This window comes from Hyperolius riggenbachi, chromosome 4, assembly GCF_040937935.1.
Source record: "Hyperolius riggenbachi isolate aHypRig1 chromosome 4, aHypRig1.pri, whole genome shotgun sequence".
In the NCBI taxonomy this organism is placed as follows: Eukaryota; Metazoa; Chordata; class Amphibia; order Anura; family Hyperoliidae; genus Hyperolius; species Hyperolius riggenbachi.
In genome coordinates this window covers 277,569,270-277,593,521 of record NC_090649.1, presented here as the reverse complement: position 1 = coordinate 277,593,521, position 24,252 = coordinate 277,569,270, and the positions used below count along the sequence as shown (strand labels likewise).

Genomic DNA, 24,252 nt, shown 5'->3' with positions numbered 1-24,252 from the left:
GGTTTTGGGTTTTGTTTTTTTGGGGTGGTTTTCCTAGTGCTGTGAAAGTCATCTATGCGAAAAATGTTTCCTTTCATCAGCCTTCCAATGGGGAAAACTGTGAGATTGCAGCATACTCTGTAACGTCCAAGTTTTACCAGTGACAAAAATGTGATGGTAGGTTCTGTCTTGTCGTTATTAAAATTGCTTCACAACAGTTCTCCATCTGATTCTATTTAGTATTTGACACGTGTAGCTTGGAATTGTTAATAGCATTCCAAGGCTGACATGGGCATTCATAATACGGTAATTTAATAGTTTTAATGTGCCCTGTTAAAATAAAAGTAATTTAGGGCTTGGATCTCACATATTCCACTGTAGAAAACGTTTTAATATGGTGAATTTATTGGGAAATAAAGAGAACCCGTTGTATCTATCTATCTATCTATCTATCTATCTATCTATCTATCTATAAAAAACTAACTAATTACCAAAATGGAACGGCTTCTTGCCTTGTCATTTAAATAAATTGTTGTTCTTCAGGTTCCTTTTAACCTCTTGAGGACCAGAGGTTTACACCCCCCTTAGTGACCATGCCATTTTTTACATTTCAGCACTGCGCAGCTTTAACAGTATATTGCGCAGTCATACAACTTAGCGCCCAAATGAATTTGATCTTCTTTTCTTCCTCCTAATAGAGCTATCTTGTGGTGGTCTCTGATTGCTGCTGCAATCTTTAGCATTTTTTTTAAAATTAAGATCATTTTTTTTTTACACCAATATCTTCTATCCCCCGCCCCAAAGGCTGCGATACATCCTATACCATAAAATACAAGTGTCCCTGCGTCATCAACTGAATGGTTGTGTGTCCCTGGCTTTTTTGTACTGAGCATGTGCGCAGCCAGGACAGTTAGGACACAGGGCCGGATCTGACAGTTTGCTGTGTGAGGTTCTCATTGCATTGAGGGAAATAACAGCTTTTTCCAACTGCCAAGAAAGCATCTCCCTGTGTGCATATACTTCAGACAGTGGTGGGGAACGAGCAAGCGGGACACGTATGTGCATGCATTGCGGAGGGTAGCGGCTGTGATCTAGCGCCCGGGCCTTTTTACTAGTACACTATATTATACATGCATAGCATTAGCCTATGCATGGTATTAGATTGGAGGCGTTAGGATGGACAGTTAGGTGGCAGTCCATCCATTCTGCATCCAATCTGCGTGTAGTGGAAATAGGCCCTAAAGCCTGCCAGCTCCGATCGCGGCTGGCAGGCTGATTGCTGCATCCCTGTTCTGTTTACAGCCGGAGACGCACGCTCAAGTGAGCTAATCCCGCCCACCGCACTTGAGACCACTCAGTGTTAGGCGGTCCCCCAGCAGCCACGCTCCCACCGCCCATCGGCGTTAGACGGTCGGGAGCTGGTTAAGTGTATTTTCACTGACAACTGACATGTACAGTACTTTTAAATTGTGAAGGTTACATGATGTAACTGATTAAGACTCTTCTCAACATAACCCTTATTGAAGGATGTTCTGACATTCAGTGCCTCAAAAGGGCAAAACAGCTAGATAAACTTTGGAGTTTAATCTGATGAGACTTTATTGTTGTAAGAACTTAAGACTGGGGATTCCGGTTTTATAATTGTCCAATCTCTCACATTCTCTTTAAGTTGCAGAATCAAATGTAATCTTTAAGCTTAATTTATATTTACAGGAGCTTTGGATCAAAGGTCTCCAAATAAAAAAAAGAGAGAGAGATATCCATACTGTATACATGTCACTTTTCTCTGATAGAAAGCCTATGGATGAGTTTTATTCAGAAGTGTTCATAAGGAAACGTTTATTGGACACAACAAATCCACACATTTTCCATTGTCCTCAACATGGATTACAATATGCACAAGGCATCATGGGAAGAGTACAGGAAATTGAAGACGTCATTGCAGGGAGGAGGGTGGTTCCTACAGGAAAAGTATTGCAATGTGTCTAATGAGGAAAACGCCAGCTGTACATATAGTTGGACAATATTCACATAATCAGTTCCTTATTACAGGAGACACCTTGACACACATGGTGCAGTATACGCCACATATTGGATTTCACAGAAAGGAAAAGTTGCAAATTGTAATCTTGGAAGTTTTTCACCACGTGTTCTGAAATTGTAGCACAGACTATAGGAATTATTTTGATATGTATAATGTCAGACAACATGTTTAAACTTCAAGCCCAAAAGCATAACATCACAAAACAAGCATGAGAAGTCTTTGTACATCTGTATAGCTGAGCATTTTATGGTATACTTTATTTGAATATCTTCCATGCTGGGTAAGTGTAACAGACCTGCAACTTAAATAATGTTGTCATAGGTGTCAGTAATCAACTGTTTTACATACTTACGAGGCATGTTGCCTGGTGGAGATCAGAACCTGATACCTCAGGTGACATTGCATGGCCAAGGCTGTACAGATGCATTGCCAGCCTGTAGGCTAGCAAAATGTTCTGTTGCTATGCGGGGGTTGGAGAGCCAATGGAGTGACACAAGATTGACGTTACGCAAGTAAACTTAGATCCTAAATAATTGCTATATTATCACAGCAATACTACTTGCCATGTTGTATGTCAAGTTTTATGTCAGATATAGAAGCACAGCAGCACGGTGGCGTAGTTGTTTGCACTCTCGCCTTGCAGCGCTGCATCCCCAGTTCAAATCCCAGCTAGGGCAACATCTGCAAAAAGTCTGTATGTTCTCCCTGTGTCTGTGTGGGCTTCCCCCTAAATTGGGCCTAGACTATGATACTTACACTACACAATACATACATAGACATATGGCTATGGTAGGGATTAGATTATGAGCCCCTCTCTGAGGGACAGTTAGTGACAAGACAACATATACTCTGTAAAGTGCTGCGAAAGATGTCGGCACTATATAAATATTAATAGTAATATAGAAAGCCATGCTGCAACAGACTTAATAATGCCATGCTACCAGTTAGATGGTCCATAGTATGAAACACATTGATACCCGGGACATTGAAGTCATTATTCCAGAAACAATGGCTCCATTTATGCATCCATTTCCCAGTTGCTACTCTAGTTGATCAATTGGCAATACATTTATTTACATTTACTTAAACCATTTTTCTCATCCCTTCCTTCTCTACACCTTTCAGTCAGCCACTTAGGGCTTATTTACACTATCGCGAATTTGCATGCGTTTGCTGCATGCGAATTCGCATAGCCAATACAAGTGAATGGGACTGTTTCCACTTGTCAGGAAAACTGAGCGTTTTTGTCCGCATCAAAAATTCGCATGGCAGAGCCATCAGAATTCGCATACCGCATATGTGTATGCGAATTTTCATGCGAATTTGCGCGAATTCGCATGCAATCAAAAAGTGCACAGGCACTGCCATGGTTAAATTCGCATACAGCGTCATTCATGTGAAATGGAATCAATTGAAAAGCACACAGGCACTGCCATGGTTAAATTTGCATACAGCGTCATTCCTCGCATGAAAATTTTCATACAAACGCATGCGAAATTCGCATCCGCATGCAAATTTTTTCTGCGGCGATTCGCACCGCACAAGGGGAAATGGGCCCTTACAGTCAGACAGCAATTTGTGTGTCTCTGTGAGTCAGTAACAAGTTGACCTGAAGTGACAGAAACTGTACAGTACAGTAAAGGACAGCTCTGTGTGAAGGGCAGGATTCGCAGTAGACTGTCTAGTCTGTGACTAAACAGAGATGACATAGGACAGGTTTGGGTAGGCAGAGATGGTCTGATTTTGCAAACATTACAATCATGAGAAGTTCTTCTGGAAGGAGGACTGTAACGATTGGTGTCAGCAACACAGATTTCTCTGATTATTGGTGATCTGCAGTATCACCATAAATACAGATGCTATACCTGATTATGTAGTGATCTGCAGGATCACCAATAATACTAGTATAGCTTGACACAGGACACCTAGTGTGGTGGAGTGTTTGGTGCAACAGTAAGGAAAGGTTATCTCTCGAGGAGCGGGAAATACAGACACTACTGCAGCCAAGGATTCCCTGAAGAGCAGGGAATCTGACTGCACTGCAGCCAGTGGACCCCTGAGGGGCAGGTGGCCACTGACTGTGCTGAAGCTGACCTCCTTAAGAGGAGGAGATGCAGACTACTGCAGCCAAGGATTCCCTGATGGATTGGGAATCAGACTGTACTGCAGCCAAGGATTCCCTAATGGATTGGGAATCAGACTGTACTGCAGCCAGTGGACTCCTATGGGGTAGAGACCACTGACTGAACTGCAAGATGGTCTTCCTGAGGAGCAGGTGGCCCTTGCAGCTAATGGACACCTGGAGAGTTAGTGTCACGAGTAGTACAGTAAGGATGACCACCCAAGGAATGAGTGACAGCCAGAAGGGTCAGACAGGCCAGGTCGGCAACACACGGGCAGACAAGGTACAGAGACAGAAGACTGATTCGGTATCTGGGTACAGGCAATGTCGGCAGCAGGTAGACAGATAGGCAAAGGTACCGAATCAGTAAGCAGGAGAGTGGTCAGGAAAGCCAGAGATCATAACGGGTAACAGTATCTCTCAATCCTAGTCTTAAGTGTGAGATCCTTGGTCTCAACACCTGGGAACTAGTCTATTACATACACAATACAATAATACAATAGAGGATATCAACGGAATCTGACTAAGTGTGAATTCCCAGCTCCGGCTGGTTCTAACACACTGTAAGATCTGACTGAGGTCTGAGTGCTCACACATAAGCATTCGCAACGGCAGACAACTTGCAACTAACAGGCAAGTCCTATATATACCTACAGGGATCCGCAGCGCCGCTCCAGCCACTCAGCCAATCCGGAGCCTAGCTGGGATCAGCTGATCGGCATGATCAGCTGATTCCCCTTCTGCTAGCTTAAAGGTCCTGTCGCCTGGCGCGCGCGCGTAGCTCTCCATCTGTGTGCACTAGAAGGACCAGGCGAACCAGTGACATGTTGCTGCACGGCAGAGGCCGCCGGCTGGAACGCGGAGATAGCCACCCTGCCGCTTGCCCGCGCGGTGGTATCTCCGGTATTCATTACAAGGACAAGATTAAGAAATTAGAAAATCTTAACATTGGACAGATTCAGCAGATTTTTTTTTTTTTAAGTTTTAATGAGAACTGCCTCTGGATTTCTGTTTTTAGAGTCTATTGTTCACATTTTTATGATTAGCAAATCGGTTCTAAGACATGTCTCGAGACATTCATTTAGAAACATCTTGGGGTAAATCTAGAGTCCGTATCAATGTCCCACACTGTCATTGTGTAATCTGCCTTGCTGGATCAATAAATGACACACAAATAGATGTCATTACTTTTTTCCCATCGTTCCATGCTCATCGTTCCTCCTCCATTCTTTTCAGAATAGAAAAGGTTGTATGGATACACAGTCATCGCTTTTAAAATTATCATTATTCCAAGTAGAAGGAAGCATGTGTATAGACCTGGATGCTGTCCTGGTGTACAGAGCTAAATTCTATGCACGTTTAGAAAGGTTTTAGCACACATCAAATATCCAGCATGTCATTTGTTCTCAGACATTCTTAGAGTCAGGGTGGAAGGCACTCTATGCAGGACCAAATGGCAACATATCCATTCTACAGAGTGTGTCCCTTTATTAGGTCTGGGACCAACTAGCATCGCGTTTCTAAGCGCTTGTGATTTGTAAAACTCTTGGTAATTAGTATTGCTATGTGTGTGATCCCACTTGAGGGATGAGATAAAAGAAAAAAAAACTCCTATAGAATTACATTAGCAAGAGCTTTTCAAATCACAAGTGCTTAGAAAAGTGCTGCTAGTGGGTCCTAGGCCTTACAGTTGCACACACTTTCCTTGTAGGAGAGGATAGGATTTCTGCTCTGACAGCTTTTCATTGGCCAATCAGAGAACACTAATAAAATCCTGTAGCAGTATGGAAGACCATGTAGCACTAAGGAGTTGGTATGTTGTGGCACAGGTTGCATTCACAGTATGCCCGAGCGTTACTGCATTCAATTTAACCGTTGTAATTATTTGCTATCCATTTTGTTCCTCCATTGTTGTCTGTTGATATCTGCAGTGCATTGCATTTTCTGTTCTTTTAAGAGATTGGAGGTGGCCTTTCTGTGGACAACATGCTGTATTAGATGCAGCTTCTTCCTGTTGTGATTATGTAGTTTTGTGGTTAGTAGATGTTAGCAAGTACAGTAGTGGATTGTGGGAGCTGGTGGTTTGTAGGAGATCTTTGCTGGAGTGAACCTTGCCATGCGACTCTGCAAATGTCTACATGCTAATTATTGGGCCCTCTACAATAAGGAATTGTCTGGTGGACGTTTTTTAAGAAATGTGGGTGTCCCCGGTGTGTGAACCTCAATGAGTGAATTCCAGGAACTGGGAAGAAAAAGAACACAAAGGGCTTGATTCAGAAAGCAGTGATAACTGTTTTCACTCGGTGAAAAGTGCTGTGTGCGAAATTTAGTGGAAAACGGTTATCACTCGCAAAAATTCACGTTCGCGCGATAACTCAATTTTTTTGCGCATTAACGTTCTGCGTTCGCGTGATAAATTTGCGTTATTGTGCGAACTTTAATGCACGAAAATTTGCGTTATCATGTGACCGCAAATTTTTGCACGCGATAACCGTTTTTCGCTAAAACGCTCGCAAAGCACTTTTTCACAGCCGTGATAAGTTATCATGGCTTTGTGACTCAAGCCGAAAGAGTGCCAATATAGTGTAGTATACAAGGCAATGGGACAACGCAATTAGAAGAATACTACTTACAAAACTGGGTTGCTATAAGGCAACTACGGTAATGTGGAGAATTCCGGTTCCATGTGGATCTGTTGAAGAATATTATTCAAAAAAATGTAAATGAGTGGTCTCTATCCAAATAAAAAAAAATAAAAATGGATAAAACCCAGGGGAATCTCTTACATGGGAGGAAACTAGGGTGGTTGGGAGGAGGTGTCCCAAAAGTATAAAGGTTTAAAAACCCTCAGAGGAGGGTTGGGATTTCAGAACATTTATTGGACACTAAAAAGACAACGCGTTTCACGGTTTCTCCTTTCCTTAGGTCAATATCACAGTGTCTTAGGGAAGAACAGCACAGACTCGGAGCACCAATTAGATTGTTGGAGTGGTCCTTGTCATGTGACTCTGCAAATGCCTCTCTGTGAAAATGATTTTACAGCGGCTTGAATGGCAGCAGCAGAATTTGTTCTAGATAATCTTTGCTATAGAGCATGTTTTTTAAAATATTCCCCAGGGCAGAATATGTATACATAATACATATATATATGCAGAGCTTACTGTAGTTTGAAAACTGGGGCAAAAGTAGAGCTGTTCTCCATAGCAACCAGATTCCAACCAGATGAACGCTTGCTGTGGACAGCTGCTTCTGTCTTTTATTTATAAACCTGTGACTGTGTTAACCTTACCCCACAGCCTCTCCCCTGGATGCTGAACTGGGATTCTTCCCAAAGCTAAGCTGCTGAATACTATTACTTGAGGGCAGGGGGGAGGCATGATCTGCGAGCAACACATTTTGATAGGTAGTGCAGTCTGATAACATATCTGAATAGCTCTGGCTGCACAACTTCTCAAGGCTTTAACAGAAAATAGTTAGAAAAAAACTCAGCCTGACATACCACACTGCATTCATTAATGATTTTGTCTGACACAGCATCCAGTTAATCCTTTCCCATAGAGGAACACTGCGTAAATTCAATCTTTTTACTGTGCAGCCTGTGCAGTTTTGACGCTTTCCTGATAACAAGGATTGAACCCTTCCCTTACAGTAATAGCGTTTTACTCTTTCGTGGTGATTTTCTTGGAAAGTATGACAGTACAAACGCACAGGTTGTCAGAAGTGTGGTTGTATCCATACACATCGTTGTGTACCGTATACCCCTATAAAAATACTATGAACTGTTTGTGATCAGGACACATACAAATTATGCAGAAACTGCTTCAGATACAGAATCATAGCTAGCAATACTCTATTTTGAAGGGCTTATAGTATTTACTGATAATGCATAGATGCGGAATTTGAGAGGAGAGAGGCTGCTGTATAATTGTTTGTGAAAATCCCTCAAAGGCTTACGGCCGTCTGGGTGGCCGAGAGCTTGGTGACAAGCTCAGCGTCCCTTTGTGCGCCATTTGTCAATTCCTCTGTTTGTCAATTGAAGTTGCTGCAGCGAAATCTTTGTAACAAATAGCACAGTGTCCTCTGAGGAAATGTGAGGCAGCATTTCAATGGCAAATCTGCAGATTAGGCACATTCATCCAGCCTCGGCTCGCTGCAGAGAGCCAACTGGTTTTTCCTGACACATGGCACCCTTTAGTATGCTGAGATGGTGTTCAAACTGAAGCCAGATTTCCCTTAAAACGGAGGGAATTCTATTGTAGGAAATGGCGAGTGTCTGATGAAAGGAACAGGAAGTAAGGACATGTCCTGCATCTTTTATTATTGGTACAGAGAGGCAGGCTTCCCAGCTCTGATTTGAATGAGGAATTACGATTCACAAATCTCTAGTGGAATGATGCATTACAAGGTGAGGTATTGTGTTTTCCTGCTAAAATGCTGTAGAATGACTGACTACAATCTCCGTCCTTGAATTGATTGTGGAAAGTTAATGAAATGTGGTGGTTTTAATAGATTTTCAGCTTTTTCTTTTTCCCACTGCATGGCAAGAATACAGGGCGGGTGATGTCGTGATGTGTGAAGCCAAGATTAGATGACAAAGCAAATGTCACTTGTTCACTTACAATTAAATCTATTTATTCTTCTGCTGCAGAACCGGTTAAAATAATGGTCCAGGCAGCCATGATAATGGGATGTGATGCTCATTGTGCTTTATGGACTAATAGGATCTGAAATGAGTTTGCATAGGTCACTGAGGTGCTAATGAATAATATTCCATTACATCCTATCATCTTAGTGTTACATTATTGACTCTCTTTGGAAAGGTCATACTGATACCTTATACAGTGTACAAAAATGTACTAAATTGCTTTATAGAAATGTCTGCCTCCTTCATCTTATATTGTCCCTATAGCTACTGCTGCACTCGATATGTTTGTAGTAGACTTGATTGATTTCATGTTCACATGCTGGGTGTAAGATGTTGTCAGCAATTAGCAGTGTGTGTGTGTGTGCGTGCGTGCGTGCGTGCGTGCGTGTCTGTACTCATGTTATGTATATAGTATATGACTGTTGATTTAAAAATGCATCTATGTGAGAAACCTACAGTACTTTGTTATCATTGCCTGTCTATACTGCTTTGGGAATGTTAAATTAATTGCATTGGGATGACAAAGCCATTAAGAGATGTTTGCATGAATGCAATGCATCTACCCAACATTATGATGCATTCAAGTATTAGTATTCTTGTGAAAGAATATTTTTAACGATGGATGTACTTATAGGTGTGATAGATCAGACTCCAAAGACTCACAGTCAGTGACTGTATTGTAATACTGTAAACTGTATTATAGATTTGGAAGACGGATGGGCGGTGCGACACAGGACAGGCAATGTATAAATGCACACATGGGGTGGGGGTTAGATGAGCACAGTTATATGCTGGGGAAACCGCGGCAGGGGTTGCGTCATGGTCGTCGCTTGTCCCACTATCGCTCGCAATTACTACCATGCACCCAAACTACCTTGACGGCCTGACATCTGAAAGTGGTTGTATCGTCTATCGGGCATGCACTTGGCAGCACCAATTTTCATCCGATTCGATAATAATTATCGATTCTGGAAGTCGATCGGCCGCAAAGTTGCTAGATGTATGGGTACCTTTACAGACAGGTATGGGGATTACTGTGAGGTTTTCTGGGAATAGGTAAGCAGGGGAATTTGTCAGACTAGCAGGCAGTTCTACAGCAGGGCTAATGTATGTAAACAATAAACAACCAGGAGATTTGTGTACATTAGAAACATAAACCATAACAGATTATAGTTATGGTGGCCACTAATGATCCAATCTTTTTCATCCAATCTTACCAAATATATGTAGTATAAGGGTAAATTGAGTGAATACATTGAATGGATAGTTTAGGCAGTTCCCTTATATTACATAGAAATGGTAAGATTGGAAGAAAAAGGTTGGATCATTAGTGGTCACCTTTACATTATTGATCTTTGGCAGATTGGGACTGATTTGGCATATCTATGTTATACTGTATTTACTGAAATACAATATAAAACTATAAGAACGTAAGTGGGTTTCCTGCTTAAAGTGAACCAGAGACGAAGCACCCTAATGTATTTTACCATATATATCAGTGGGAACATTAGAGAAAACACCTACCCTGCTCTCTGTTTCATTCTTCACTGTTCAGCTTGCTTGTTATCAGCCCATGATAAAATCCCCAACTGAGCATTTAGTCTGGCTTTGCTCAGGAATCATTATAGCTGAGTCTGATGTCTTTTCAAGCCCAAGCCTGCCCCCTTCTGGCTCTGCTATAATGACTTGGCTATAATGATACCTGAGCAAAGCCAGACTGAATGCTCAGTCTGGGATTTTATCACAGCTGATAACAGACACTTTTAGCAGTGAGGATGAAGCAGAGAGCAGGGTAGGTGTTTTCTCTAATGTTCTCACTGATATATATGGTAAAATACATGAGGGTGCTTCGTCTCTGGTTCACTTTAATGATTAAGAAATGTTGCATGCTTTTATTTTACAATCATATTTTGCCCCTGAAGAAGTGGTGCTTCTCAGCTTCAAAATGTGCATCAGGTCCCATGCAACTGGGATGTACTGTATTTGTTTTTATTATACACTTAGGGCTCTTACACACTTGGACGTTGCATTAGATGCGACGTTAAGGTCGCATAACGTGCCCCTAACGCAACGCATGTTAGCTTTGAAGACGGACGTTATGTAGAGCCGCATTATGCGTCTCTTCATGCGTACGTGCTCTTCCGTGATGCATACTTTTTGACGCATACTATCAGACGAAAACTGCGCATGCGTCAAATTTAAAAACAAAACAAACAAACAATACTGAGCATGTGCAAACATCCGACCGCAGCTACATACAAGTATAACGCACAGCACGCTGCACTTTCATTTAACGTGCTGCGTTCTACTCCACTGCAACGTGGGCACTGTGAACAGCCCAATCATTTATCATTGCTGTCAGTTGGGCTGCGTTACAGGCTGCTCTAACGTGCGCCTGTAACGTCCCACTGTGAAAGCAGCCTAACTGATGTTGTTTAGTTTTTTTTACAAAAAGATATGACATATTAAAAGGTATGTTTTACCATGTGTATACTGGTTTGTTGCCTTCTTAAAACCTCTTTGGTTTTTATTGTTTTGAATTGTATTTCAGTGTTTCATTAGGGGTGGCAGTATACTTGTATTCTAATGCTTCACATTTCTTGTTACATATTAAGTTATACATAAACATGACAGTCTCACTGTGTATATGGCCAGTCTTTTGGACATAGTGATGGTTTAGAATATTTACAGTGAAGGCATATTTGAGAAACAAAACCAAGCTGTTGGTACCACTGTCCAATAATGGGTATGCTACACCCAGAGGAACGATTGTGGGTTATTATGAATAAGAAGTAAAAGCATCACAAATAACATCACAAATTAGATACAAAACAGGCCTTCATAACAATAATGGTTTTAATCAACATTTGTATAAACTTTATTTATCATTTATAAATTGAATAGAAGCAGACCACAACAAAAGCATTGATAACCATTAAAGCTGTCCACCGAAGGACAAGAACATGGCAGCACGTTGGCGTAGTGGTTAGTGCTCTCGCCTTGCAGCGCTGGGTCCCTGGTTCGAATCCCAGCCAGGTCAACATCTCCAGTTTGTATGTTCTCCCCGTGTCTGTGTGGGTTTCCTCCGTGCACTCAAGTTTCCTCCCATATCCCAAAAACATACAGATAAGTTCATTGGCTTCCCCCTAAATTGGCCCTAGACTACAATACATACATTACATGATATAGACATATGACTATGGTAGGGACTAGATTGTGAGCTCCTCGAGGGACAGTTAGTGACAAGACAATATATACTCTGTACAGTGCTGTGGAAGATATTGGCGCTATATAAATACTAAATAATAATAATAATAATAAATGGCAAGTATGGTGCCCTGCCACCACCTGAACATCTCCTCCCAGAATGTAGGAACAATAGCCCCCTTCTTAAAGATAGAAGTTATTTTTGAATTCACAGTTATAAATCCCTGCATTTCTATTCATTACAGTTACTGAGGTTGTGTCTGCCTTAATGGACTTTTTTTGCTACATAGTCACTGGGTACTGTAACTATAGGCAATGGCACACCTGAATCCTTTGTTCATGACTTCTTCCTATACAAAGAGTCATTGCAGTTTTAAATCAGTGCATTTCTATTTATTACAGTTAAACAAAAAATAGTGTAATAGGTTTCTGACTTTTTGATTCACAAAAGGATTTATAAGTAGCCACTAATCAACATTTTAATTACCTCCCGACCACGTCACGCCGATGGGCGTGGCCGCAGGGGCAGCACCAGGAGATCACGCACAGGCTGATCCTGATGTGATAAAAGGATAAAGGATACCGGGCACCAGCTGCTTTGCAAGGCTAATTTATTTCATCCCACCAAGACAGACACCAAAATTCAGGCAGTAGGTCTAACAGCCGTTTCGCAAGCTGACAATGCTTGCTTCCTCAGAGACCATCTGCTACCACCATAATGCACAAATATATATACACAAATAAACGCATACAAATGAAAATGAAGAGGGAGGGACTCACCCACGCCGTTTCCGGCCTGTTTCCGAGCAGTTGCCAAGTCGGCATCACCGCTCCGAGCCCCTAGCGCGCACCGCAAGTTAGGCCCGCCCCCTCCGGGGTCCGAGCATACAGGAGATCTCCTCCCATCACGTCAGGGTATTCAACTCCCGTGACGTCACCAAATCTCGCGTGCCTTCCACCGGGGGTATCAACAAGCCGGATGCTGCGTCTCACGCTGGTTTGTTGCCATAGCAGCGTAACGTAGCCGGCTGGGTCTCGTCGTCCCCCTGTGTTACACAAACAGAGACAAAGAGAGAAGAAGAAAACAGTGTTAAAAATCTGAATTATAATACATAAATAGTATACCAAAAGATTCTTAAAAACAAAGTAGGCAATCAAAGTACTGTCAGCACAGCAGTTGGAGATCCCAAGTATTGCACCTATCCCATCGTAACTTTCCTTATTACATATCCTGTCCTATATATGATGATGTCACTCCCAAAAAGGCCACTAAGGAAGCAGGAGGAGAGGGACATCTACAGATTGTAAAGGGGCACCCCATTCAATCAAAAAGGGAGAAGAGTCTGGATCAGGGTATTAATTAAAATCACGGACTTAAAGAGGAACTGTAACATAAAAAGATCCCCTGGGGGGTACTCACCTCGGGTGGGGGAAGCCTCCGGATCCTAATGAGGCTTCCCACGCCGTCCTCCATCCGTCAGGGGTCTCGCTGCAGCCCTCCGTGGAGTCCGGGCAGCGGTGACGTCAATATTTACCTTCCTGGCTCCTGCGCAGGCGCTCTGACGGCTGTCGGCTCCGAACTACACGGAAATACCCGATCGCCGTCGGGTCCGCTCTACTGCGCAGGCGCAAGTTTCCTGCGCCTGCGCAGTAGAGCGGACCCGAATGAGATCGGGTATTTCCGTGTAGTTCGGAATGGAAAGCCGCCACAGCGCCCCCGCTGGAGCCAGCAAAGGTAAATATTGAAATGACAGTCGGCACAGTCGCCGGCTGTTCGGAGGGCTGCGGAGAGACCCCCGTGGGACAGAGGACGGCGTGGGAAGTCTCATTAGGATCCGGAGGCTTCCCCCACCCGAGGTGAGTACCCCCCAGGGGATCTTTTGAATGTTACAGAGTCTCTTTAAGAGATCCTCCAGCACCATCCCCAGGTCTTTCAAAAAACACCTCCAGGCATTCTTAGTGGCGGTCCAGGAAACAATGAAGCTCATTGCGTTCATTGAATCCCATACCCCCACAAGCCTCTGTGATGGAGATTAATTTCGCCTCTTCTCTTCGCAAAAGTTTTTCTCTGTCTCCCCCTCTATGTGGGACATCAACCCATTTGGCGGATCTCCTGCTTGGTGGGCGGAGCAGGGCTCAGCCTTTAAGTCTCCGAGCAGCAATCGCCGCTTGGGAGACTGTTAGACGGCAAAACTGCTGTCTTATTTACCCGTACAGTGCTGCAATCTACAGCAGCGCTGTACTGGGGACAGCCGTACTGGGGACAGCCATCTGACACGGCTGTCCTCTCCAGAGGCACAGTCGGCTGAATCACGGGGATTGGGGAGGGGGGTGTATAGTAGTAAAAAAAACAACAACATTTTTTACTAAAAAATACACAAATAAACACAAATAAACAAACAAACATCTGGGGAGCGATCAGACCCCACTAACAGAGAGCTCTGTTGGTGGGGACAAAAGGGAGGGGGACTGGGAATCACTTGTGTGCTGTGTCGTGTGGCCTTGCAGCTTGGCCTTAAAGATGCAGTGGCCAATTTAACCTGCTGAGCGGTCTGGACGAGCTCAGCTCGTCCAACACCGCCAGAGGCTGCCGCTCAGGCCCTGCTGGGCCGATTTCCACCAAATAAAAAGCAGCACACGCAGCCGGCACTTTGCCAGCCGCGTGTGCTGCCTGATCGCCGCTGCAGCGCGGCGATCCGCCGCGTGCAGCGGCGAAAGAGGGTCCCCCCAGCCGCCTGAGCCCAGCGTAGCCGGAACAAACAGTTCCGGCCAGCGCTAAGGGCTGGATCGGAGGCGGCTGACGTCAGGACGTCGGCTGACGTCCATGACGTCACTCCGCTCGTCGCCATGGCGACGAGGGAAGCGAAACACGGAGGGCCGCTCATTGCGGCCTTCCGTGTTATTCCTTGCCGCCGGAGGCGATCGGAAGATCGCCTCCGGAGCGCCCTCTAGTGGGCTTTCATGCAGCCAAATAAAAAGCAGCACACGCAGCCGGCACTTTGCCAGCCGCGTGTGCTGCCTGATCGCCGCTGCAGCGCGGCGATCCGCCGCGTGCAGCGGCGAAAGAGGGTCCCCCCAGCCGCCTGAGCCCAGCGTAGCCGGAACAAACAGTTCCGGCCAGCGCTAAGGGCTGGATCGGAGGCGGCTGACGTCAGGACGTCGGCTGACGTCCATGACGTCACTCCGCTCGTCGCCATGGCGACGAGGGAAGCGAAACACGGAGGGCCGCTCATTGCGGCCTTCCGTGTTATTCCTTGCCGCCGGAGGCGATCGGAAGATCGCCTCCGGAGCGCCCTCTAGTGGGCTTTCATGCAGCCAAATAAAAAGCAGCACACGCAGCCGGCACTTTGCCAGCCGCGTGTGCTGCCTGATCGCCGCTGCAGCGCGGCGATCCGCCGCGTGCAGCGGCGAAAGAGGGTCCCCCCAGCCGCCTGAGCCCAGCGTAGCCGGAACAAACAGTTCCGGCCAGCGCTAAGGGCTGGATCGGAGGCGGCTGACGTCAGGACGTCGGCTGACGTCCATGACGTCACTCCGCTCGTCGCCATGGCGACGAGGGAAGCGAAACACGGAGGGCCGCTCATTGCGGCCTTCCGTGTTATTCCTTGCCGCCGGAGGCGATCGGAAGATCGCCTCCGGAGCGCCCTCTAGTGGGCTTTCATGCAGCCAACTTTCAGTTGGCTGCATGAAATAGTTTTTTTTTTATTTAAAAAAAACCCTCCCGCAGCCACCCTGGCGATTTAATCAGAACGCCAGGGTGGTTAATGAAAAATGGCCTGATCTTTAGGGGGGTTTAACACTGAAGTGAAAATAAACTTTAGATATAATGAATTCTTTGTGTAATACAGCTAAGAAATAGAAATAAAAAGTAACAAAAGATATAAAAGTAGCAAAGAGATGAGTCTTATTGTTTCCAGTACAGGAAGAGTTCAGTTCTCCAACTAATTTTGTCAGAACAGTGCTATTTTTTTAGTCAGAGTGCAGCACTTGTATATCAAAGACACAGTGACAGACAACTTCAGATATTTGTTCATGAGTTCATAGGGTCATGAGACCCTTTTCTTTCCTACTAATGTTCTATTAATTATCCATACTACACATACAATTCATTATATCGTAAGTTTTTTTTCTTTTTTCGCTTCAGTGTCCCTTTAATGTCAGTACTAATTTTGAGTCAGGAGATGTGGTAATTCATCATTGTTTACAAACAGCTGCACCTTTGTCTGCAGTGCTGGGTCTGCACCCTATCACTTCTTTATTCTAGTTCAGTGTACTCTGTTCTTACACTAGTAAAAGTTAAGTTTGATTGTTTGATTAAACAGTTTGTCTGTAGCAGCTTTCTCTGGCCTCCAAGCCCAACTTTACTCAAAAAGAAAAGCAATGGTTTGAATTTTATCAGCTGAAAACAATTTTTTTTTTCAATTTTGTTTCCTTTTTACTCCATATTACAGATCTTTACTCTTCCATTCTTTTTTAAAAGGTTCGAAAAAGGTGGAATTAACATGTCATCAGTGTGGAATATCTAAATTTAGACACCTGAGGGTCTGACAGGATTTCCTTCACCTACCGGAGTCTCCATCACAGCATACAAGGTAATCTACCAAATTATTCTATGCTTTAGGTACTAAGGGCTTGATTCACTAAACCGTGATAACTCAAATATCGCACCTTGTGAAAAGATATCACACCTTATGAAAAGATATCACACCTTATCAAAGTTATTACACCTTATGAAAAGATATCACACCTTATCAAAGTTATCACACCTTATGAAAAGATATCACACCTTATCAAAGTTATCACACCTTTTGGAAAGATATCACACCTTATCAAAGTTAACATGCCTTATCAGAGTTGCATAGCGAGCGCTACAAACTTATGCCTGCTAATTGGCAATGGCTGTCGTTCTGCCCTGAGCCCCTGCGGGTTCGTAGCGCTTGCTATGCTACTCTGATAAGGTGTGATATATTTCCATAAGGTGTGATAACTTTGATAAGGTGTGATATCTTTTCATAAGGTGTGATATTTGAGTTATCACGGTTTAGTGAATCAAGCCCTATATATGCATAAAAAGCCTCAGTGCAGGTTTTTTTGGGTTATTTTATTGCTGTTTGTGTCACAGCTGGTGAAATCCCCCAGATTTTTTTTGTGTCCTAGTGGTAGGTGCCAATATAATATCTTGGAACAAGAGATTATCAGAAGTGCCCTCAGCTGTGAATTAAGATTGAAATCAAACTGTTTTCTAAGTATGTCAGTGTAAAGCTCCATAGAAGCACTTGATTGAAGTTGGCTGAGGCAGCCGATAATGACTGCCTCGGTGGACAATCCGGCGTATGTAGAGTAGTCCCCGACTGCAGCCCTGCAAGCGATCCACCGGGCAGATCAACATAGCAGAGTGACGGCCAGTTCCTTTGTGCATGCGGCTCACCCCGCCCACATCATGAAGTAATGCCGTGCTGCTTTGTAGCCCTCCTCTACCCCCCCCCCCCCCACATAGCAGCAAAACGCATTGTCAACTATACAGCTGACTTCGTATGTGTGCAGTGTTGGCCCAGCGATCACCCGAGGAATCGGGTTCCAGTCCTCGACAGCCGACATCAGTCAAAGGTGTATCCGAACCTTCAAGGTAATCCATCACAAACTAAAACAATAGAAACTGATAATAAGGTTTCCATATATAGGTTTCCATTCCATAGTGGTGGATCAGGAGTGCAAAGAATATGAGAGAGGAACCACCCATTGCTGCATGATCTGGGTCAGTGACCACTATCTTTCAATACATGTTGCCTATTCCCTGTTACCTTCTGTCTACTATTAGAATCTGCCTATCACTATCTGCAAGCACTCGAAACGACCTATCATTATCTGTCCATAACTAGAATCTACCTATGCCTATAAATTTCTGTCACCAAAATCTACCTATCATTACCTGCCTAGTGATAGGATCTAAGTACGACTACCTGCTTGTCACTATCTGCATGCTACTATCACTAACTGCGTGTCACTGTCTGCATGATACTAGAAATGATCTATCACTGTTTGCAGGTCTCTTGAATCTATGTGTCGTTGCCAGTCTGTCACTAGCTTCCACTAATAACTAACTGCCTCCCTGGGATGTTTTGCTTGCTTAGTAAGTTACTATGTACAGTATTTTGAAGGGTTCTTGCCATTTACATTTTTAGAGGTCTACGTAAATGACACTGTGGCATGAGAAGCAGTGATGATTGCTGATGGTCCAGTGATATCTGTGTAAAGGGAGTGTGGCACATGTATACAGTGCCTATAATTGCACAATTGCTGTTTGACATATCTACTTTAATATATATATATATGTGACGTTCATGACCTGGAATGTTTTATTTGCAAAACTAGATAAAAAGATTGAACATATTATGTAACCTTGGTTCATGTACTTTTAGGTTATGCCCCACAACATGTTGCAGTCCCATTCATTTTTCACTGTTCTGCATAGCTGCAACCTTGTGTTATGTGTTCAGGGAGGTGCTGTGGATATTCTGGAAATCTAGCAACACCTCTGAGAAACACAAAGTATACAACTCTTTAACGGGTATTCCTTGCTGGAGTTCGGTTTGTTTGCTGGTGCATAAAACATTCAGATCTGGTAATTTCACAGTCCAGCTTTAAGACTGATTTGAGATTTGGGATAAGGGGACACCAGTGTAATGGCATTTTTAATGCTTTGGTTAGTTCTGTTGGATCTCCTGAATAATGAAGCATTTAATTACATAGGCGGTTTACTCGGAGGCATTTTAGAATTGGTTAACAAACATTTTTCCTCTCTAGACTGGTTTTAGTGCACAGCAACTGCCAGCCAAGCACTTTTAATCCATATTTTAGCAGGCAGCTTCACACTGCTTTTCCATTCAGTAGGAACATATGGTTCACATTCTCTGTTATACCTTCTAAGTAACAAAAACAGTTTAAACTGGGGAGCTCAACACTAGTCATTTATGCAGTTATATTTTAAATCTGCTGCAATGCAGAATACATTTTCCGAACCACTCAACCCAGCTAGCAAACAAAGAATGCCTGTTATACCTGAAAGCTTTTATACAGGGTTTAATTTGCAGAACACTGATCAGCATCAACGTTAAAACAGCAGACAGGTGAAGTGAATATCAATGATTATCTTGTTTTAATGACACAAGTCAAGTGGTCTGATAAATTAGGCAGTATGGGAACAGTCGGTTTTTAAAGTAAACCGGTAAGTTAGGAAAAAGAAAACATTACATACCTCAGGAGGGGGAAGCCTCTGGATCCTAATGAGGTTTCCCCTTCTCCATCTGCCAGCACAATCCAGTGCTGGCAGCCCGGAAAAAGCAGCAATAATAATATTAACCTTTGCCTGCCTGCCTGCGCAGGCGCACTAGCAGCTCTCCACCCAGGCTCCGGTGGAAATTGCCAAGCCCGATTGAGTCTGCTTTACTGTACAGACACAGATGGCTCGTACCTGTACAGTAGAGCGGACCCAATCAGGCTCAGCAATTTCCACTGGAGCCCAAGGGGAAGCTGATACTGCGTCTGCGCAAGGCTCCCGACAAGTGGCAAGTAGGCCAGCATTCGATCACCTTTGGTGAAAAGGGGGGGGGGGGATGTCTTTAGGATTCAGAGGTGTCCTACTGCTGAAGGTAAGTACCCTCTAGGGGCACTTTTTTCTTTCAGGTACGCTTTAAAAGTGATGCATTTGAAGTAGGAAAAATAGGCAAGTGTAAAGATGTGAATGACTTTGATATGAACTAAACTGTGTTAGCTAGACAACTGGACTAAAACAACCCAGACGTGGGAGGTTACTAGTATGCAGTGGTTTGTACCTAGCAAAAGTGGCCCCAACAAGGTCAACCAGTTAATCAACTGATAAAATAAAGTTAATTAATTATGCCTGTGCAAATTTGGGTGCTTAGAAATAAAATTACCGTACTCTGCGACGGAAGGTGGTGCAGGTTTAGTGGATATTGCGGCGCAGTTTTCGGCAAGGGGAATAGTTTAGGAGTAGGTAGAGGTTGGGTTAGTCTGAGAAGAGAATTAGGTAAAGTGATAGTACAACATCAGTAAAAGTACAGATATTCTACTATTGGTATCATTTATTGGCCAATAGTAGAATATTGGTAATTTTACTGATATTCTACAAACCACTTCACCTAGCAGCCAAATTACCGTGGTGCCCTTTTTCAGCGTACGCCCCGGAGGTGCTAGCATGTACTTTGCCTGCCTACCTTAGAGACTGTCTTTAGATCCTTGAAACACTGAGTGTTCTGCTGTGTAAATCTTCACTTGCAGTTCTAAGGTCAATGTTAAACCCATTCCTCCCCTCCTCATGTATCTCACCAATAAACTGATTAGACTATAGATATTAAACAATAGTAACATGTAAGGGGTTAATGGCATCCTCCGCTTCAAGAGTCTAATCCAAGAGTTTTTGTAATAGTGTTTACAGGAAATTTGCAAAGTTATGTTGGAATATATATGTTGGTTTCTCTAACAGAGTTCCCCAGCCCTGTCCTCAAGGCCCACCAACAGTGCATGTTTTGCAGAAAACCACACACATTCACAGGTGGGGTAATTAGTGTCTCAGCAGAGCTGATTAACTACCTCTGTGGGTTTCCACAAAACATGCACTGTTGGTGGTCCTTGAGGACAGGGTTGGGGAACTCTGCACTAGAGAGTCCAGGTTCAGTTTACAAGTTACGATAAGAAACATTTTGCATGTAATTTGTCAGCTTGTGGTAAATGCAAGACATACATAGGTTTCTTGTCAGATTACTACTGCTGTAGTTGTGAGAGTAGAACGTGTTACAGCTTCTCAGCAGGGTGAACCAGTGCTCTTGAGGTGAACCAGAGCTTGGTCATTGACAGGAAACACTGGCAGGCATAACCTGAAGGTGTTTAGGTCAGTTACCATGTTCAAACACTGTACAGTATAAATAAACCTTTACCACAATAAGCTTGTTGAAGTTATGAGGGCTGATTTTAAAATGAAGAAAATGAATGCTATAGTGCTGCATTTTCTAATACATGAAAAAGGCCTAACTCCGGTCTAGGGTTTTAGGATTCAAAATATCTGATTAGTGTTGCCTATATCCTGCAAACATTTTGCAGCTTGGAAAAGGAAAAGAACATATTTTTGCTGCTGTGGGCAACTTCAGTTTTGTTTCAAATAATTCTGTTAAGTTATTATTCAGGGCCGAAGTGTAGGAACTAGATGTATTTTAATAATGGTCATTCGACAGACATACAATTTCTCCGGCTGTACTGGAGTCCTCCTAGAATTGTGGAGGAACTAATTAAGATTGGGAGATGTTCAGAGTTTAAGAAAGGAAGCTTTTTCTGCCCCAATGCTAATACTGTTACAAGAATTCGGAATATGCAGCTCGTTTTAGCTGTATATTTTTCCATGCAAGCTTTCAGGCGTGCTCTCACTCATGCTGCCTGCTAATTTTTGCTTTCCTGTGAAAGGAAGTAAGTTGCTTATGTGTATGTCTGCACACATACACCAGATAACTCCACACGGTCAAAAATAATTTGCTGCAGAACTTCCCTCTGATTAACATCACAGTGGCTTACAGTCCCAGTTCAGGCACATTTTTGCATTTGCACATCGTAGAGATGCAACTATAAACAAAATATACATTTAAAATGAAATGGCAAAAATGTTCTGTTTTTGTTTTTGCAAAATACAATTTTTTTAACATTGAAGTGGGATAAAACACTGAGGTAACATTCAAAAATGTGTTTTCTACTTTTTATTACCCAAAGCTGCCATTGCATTTAATTGCATGGCAGCTGCGTGTGTGTGTGTGTGTATATATATATATATATATATATATATATATATATATATATATATATATATATATATATATAATTTTTTTTTTTAAATTTATATATTAAAATCTATCTTTTGATCACTTATCAGCGCTTCCTGCTTCTTAGCTCAGTACAGCTCAGTTCTGGCAGTTTGCTAATGTTTACTAAATGTATCTGACAAAGGAATGTAACCAAATGATAATTTTGCCACCTCTTGGGATGGGGCCAGAAGCTTTCCACTTAAAGGGAACCAGAGAGGAATGGTTTGTTAAAATAGAGAAAGGCTTTTATACATACCTGGGGCTTCTTCCAGCCCCATAAGCCTGGATCGCTCCCACGCCGCCATCCTCCACTTCCTGGAACCTCCGGTACCGGGTCCCGTCACTTCCGGTGGACGCGGCCAATTGTCCGCATCACAGGGACTCCCTCCATATCCGTACGCATGCGGCTGCGCAGAAGGCAGCCTCATGCGTACGTACATGGAGGAAGCTCCGTGTGATGCGGAGAATCGGCCGCGTCCGCCGGCCGACTCGCGGCAATGACGGGACCCGGTACCAGCGGATCCAGGCAGCAGAGGATGGCGGCGTGGGAGCGATCCGTGCGTATGGGGCTGGAGGAAGCCCCAGGTATGTATAAAACCTTTTCTTGATCCTCTCTGGTTCCCTTTAAGGACCCAAACCAAACATATTTTTAATTCAAAATATTTAGTTGCACCACTCTGACACATACAAAGATAAATAAACACTCCTTCAAGCCTATGGACATTTCAGTGCATGCTTTTCACCCTTCTCTTTTCATAACTAGGGTTATACAGGTGGCAGCCATTACTTCTGAGCTTAGTAGGAGGTTTTAGAACATGGGTGTGTTTGTCATCAGCAACCCTTCCTCACAGGGGTGCCGTCTATGTGAAATCTCACACAAGCTGAGATCACCTCCCCTATGACATCATCAGTAGCCGCCTGTGTTTTGTTTTTGTTTCTTATCTCCTCCACCAGTCTGCCATATTTTGTACTGGTAATATGAAAGGAAGGGAGGGGTTCCTCCAATAATTGTAAAATATTTTATATTTGTCATCATGCAGCAGAAAAAAGGCTGCTATTTATTATTATAATTTAGAGAATAGGTTTTATTTCTGAAATCTTGTATTTTTAATTCGGGTCCACTTTAAGAACAAAATGCTGTGTTTAACTGTCTGAATGCTGTTCTGCTACAATTTTATTTTGTGGTAGTAGATTTTATGCAGTAAATAATCTTTTAAAACCAGAGAAAATGCTGAGTTTCATAAGATTTTAAATTAGGCTGGATTCACAATGGTCCACAGCATAGCACAAGGGTTATGAGTGTGGACTTCAATGGAGACTGGACATAAACTTTAATACAAAGCCTGCATGTAGTGGGTTAGAATAACACAATCCGTTACAACGCAGTACTGTGAACAGGCCCATAGCATTGTATGGGCAATGAGTGGAGTGGACTAGCCTATTTGGCTGTGTTTTTACAGTATTCTTTTGAATGGACATTTTTTTAATCATTTACAATGATTACACGTTTTGAAGGGCATGCTTAAAGGACAACTTTCCCAAAAATATAATTGTATAACCCATATATGCAGTATTTGTACATATTGCTTGGGTTATGTTTACTAGATTTACAGTCAGAGGTCCATATATATTGGGATATCGACACAATTCTAACATTTTTGGCTTTATGCACAATCACAATGGATTTGAAATGAAATGAACATGGTGTGCTTTACCTGCAGACTGCCAGCTTTAATTTGAGGGTATATACATCCAAATCAGGTGAACAGTGTAGGAATTACAACAGTTTGCATATATGCCTTCCACTTGTTAAGTGACCAAAATAATGGGACAGAATAATAATCATAAATCAAACTTTCACTTTTTAATACTTGGTTGCAAATCCTTTGCAGTCAGTTACAGCTTGACATCAGGAACGCACAGAAATCTCCAGACGCTGGGTTTCATCCCTGGTGATGCGTGCATGAAAAAAGGGCTTGGCTTGATAACAAAATGGCGCGGGTGGATAACAAAATCTGATAACGATAAATGTTGTCAAACTTTAACGATAAATACCGTTGTTAAAACAGACGGGAAATAATTAAAAAAAAGATATTAACGTTAAAAATTGTTACGTAATTCAAAAATACAGCTTAACCCAACTCTACTCTCACACAGAACCCTCCCCTGGTGGTGCCTAAAACTAACCACCACTCATGGTGGCACCTAACCCTAATTACCCCTTGGTGGTGCCTTACCCTAATTTCCCCCCGGTGGTGCCTAACCCCTAACCACCCCCCTGGTGGTGCCCTAACCCTAAACACCCCCTCCCCCCCCCCCCCGGTGTTGCCTAAAACTAACCACCGCCTGGGTGGTGTCTAACCCTAACCACTCCCCCTGGTGTTGCCTAACC

General features: G+C 43.2%; 1 protein-coding gene across 3 annotated transcripts in view; it reads left to right on the top strand.

Moving 5' to 3' along the window:
* Window positions 1-24,252, top strand: part of FYN (FYN proto-oncogene, Src family tyrosine kinase) — a 316,221-nt gene that overhangs the window by 75,709 nt on the left and 216,260 nt on the right. For all 3 annotated transcript variants that reach the window (XM_068231316.1, XM_068231315.1, XM_068231314.1), the window contains exon 2: window positions 16,475-16,586. The gene's annotated coding sequence lies outside the window, so the exon portion shown is untranslated. The remainder of the gene's footprint in view (window positions 1-16,474; window positions 16,587-24,252) is intronic.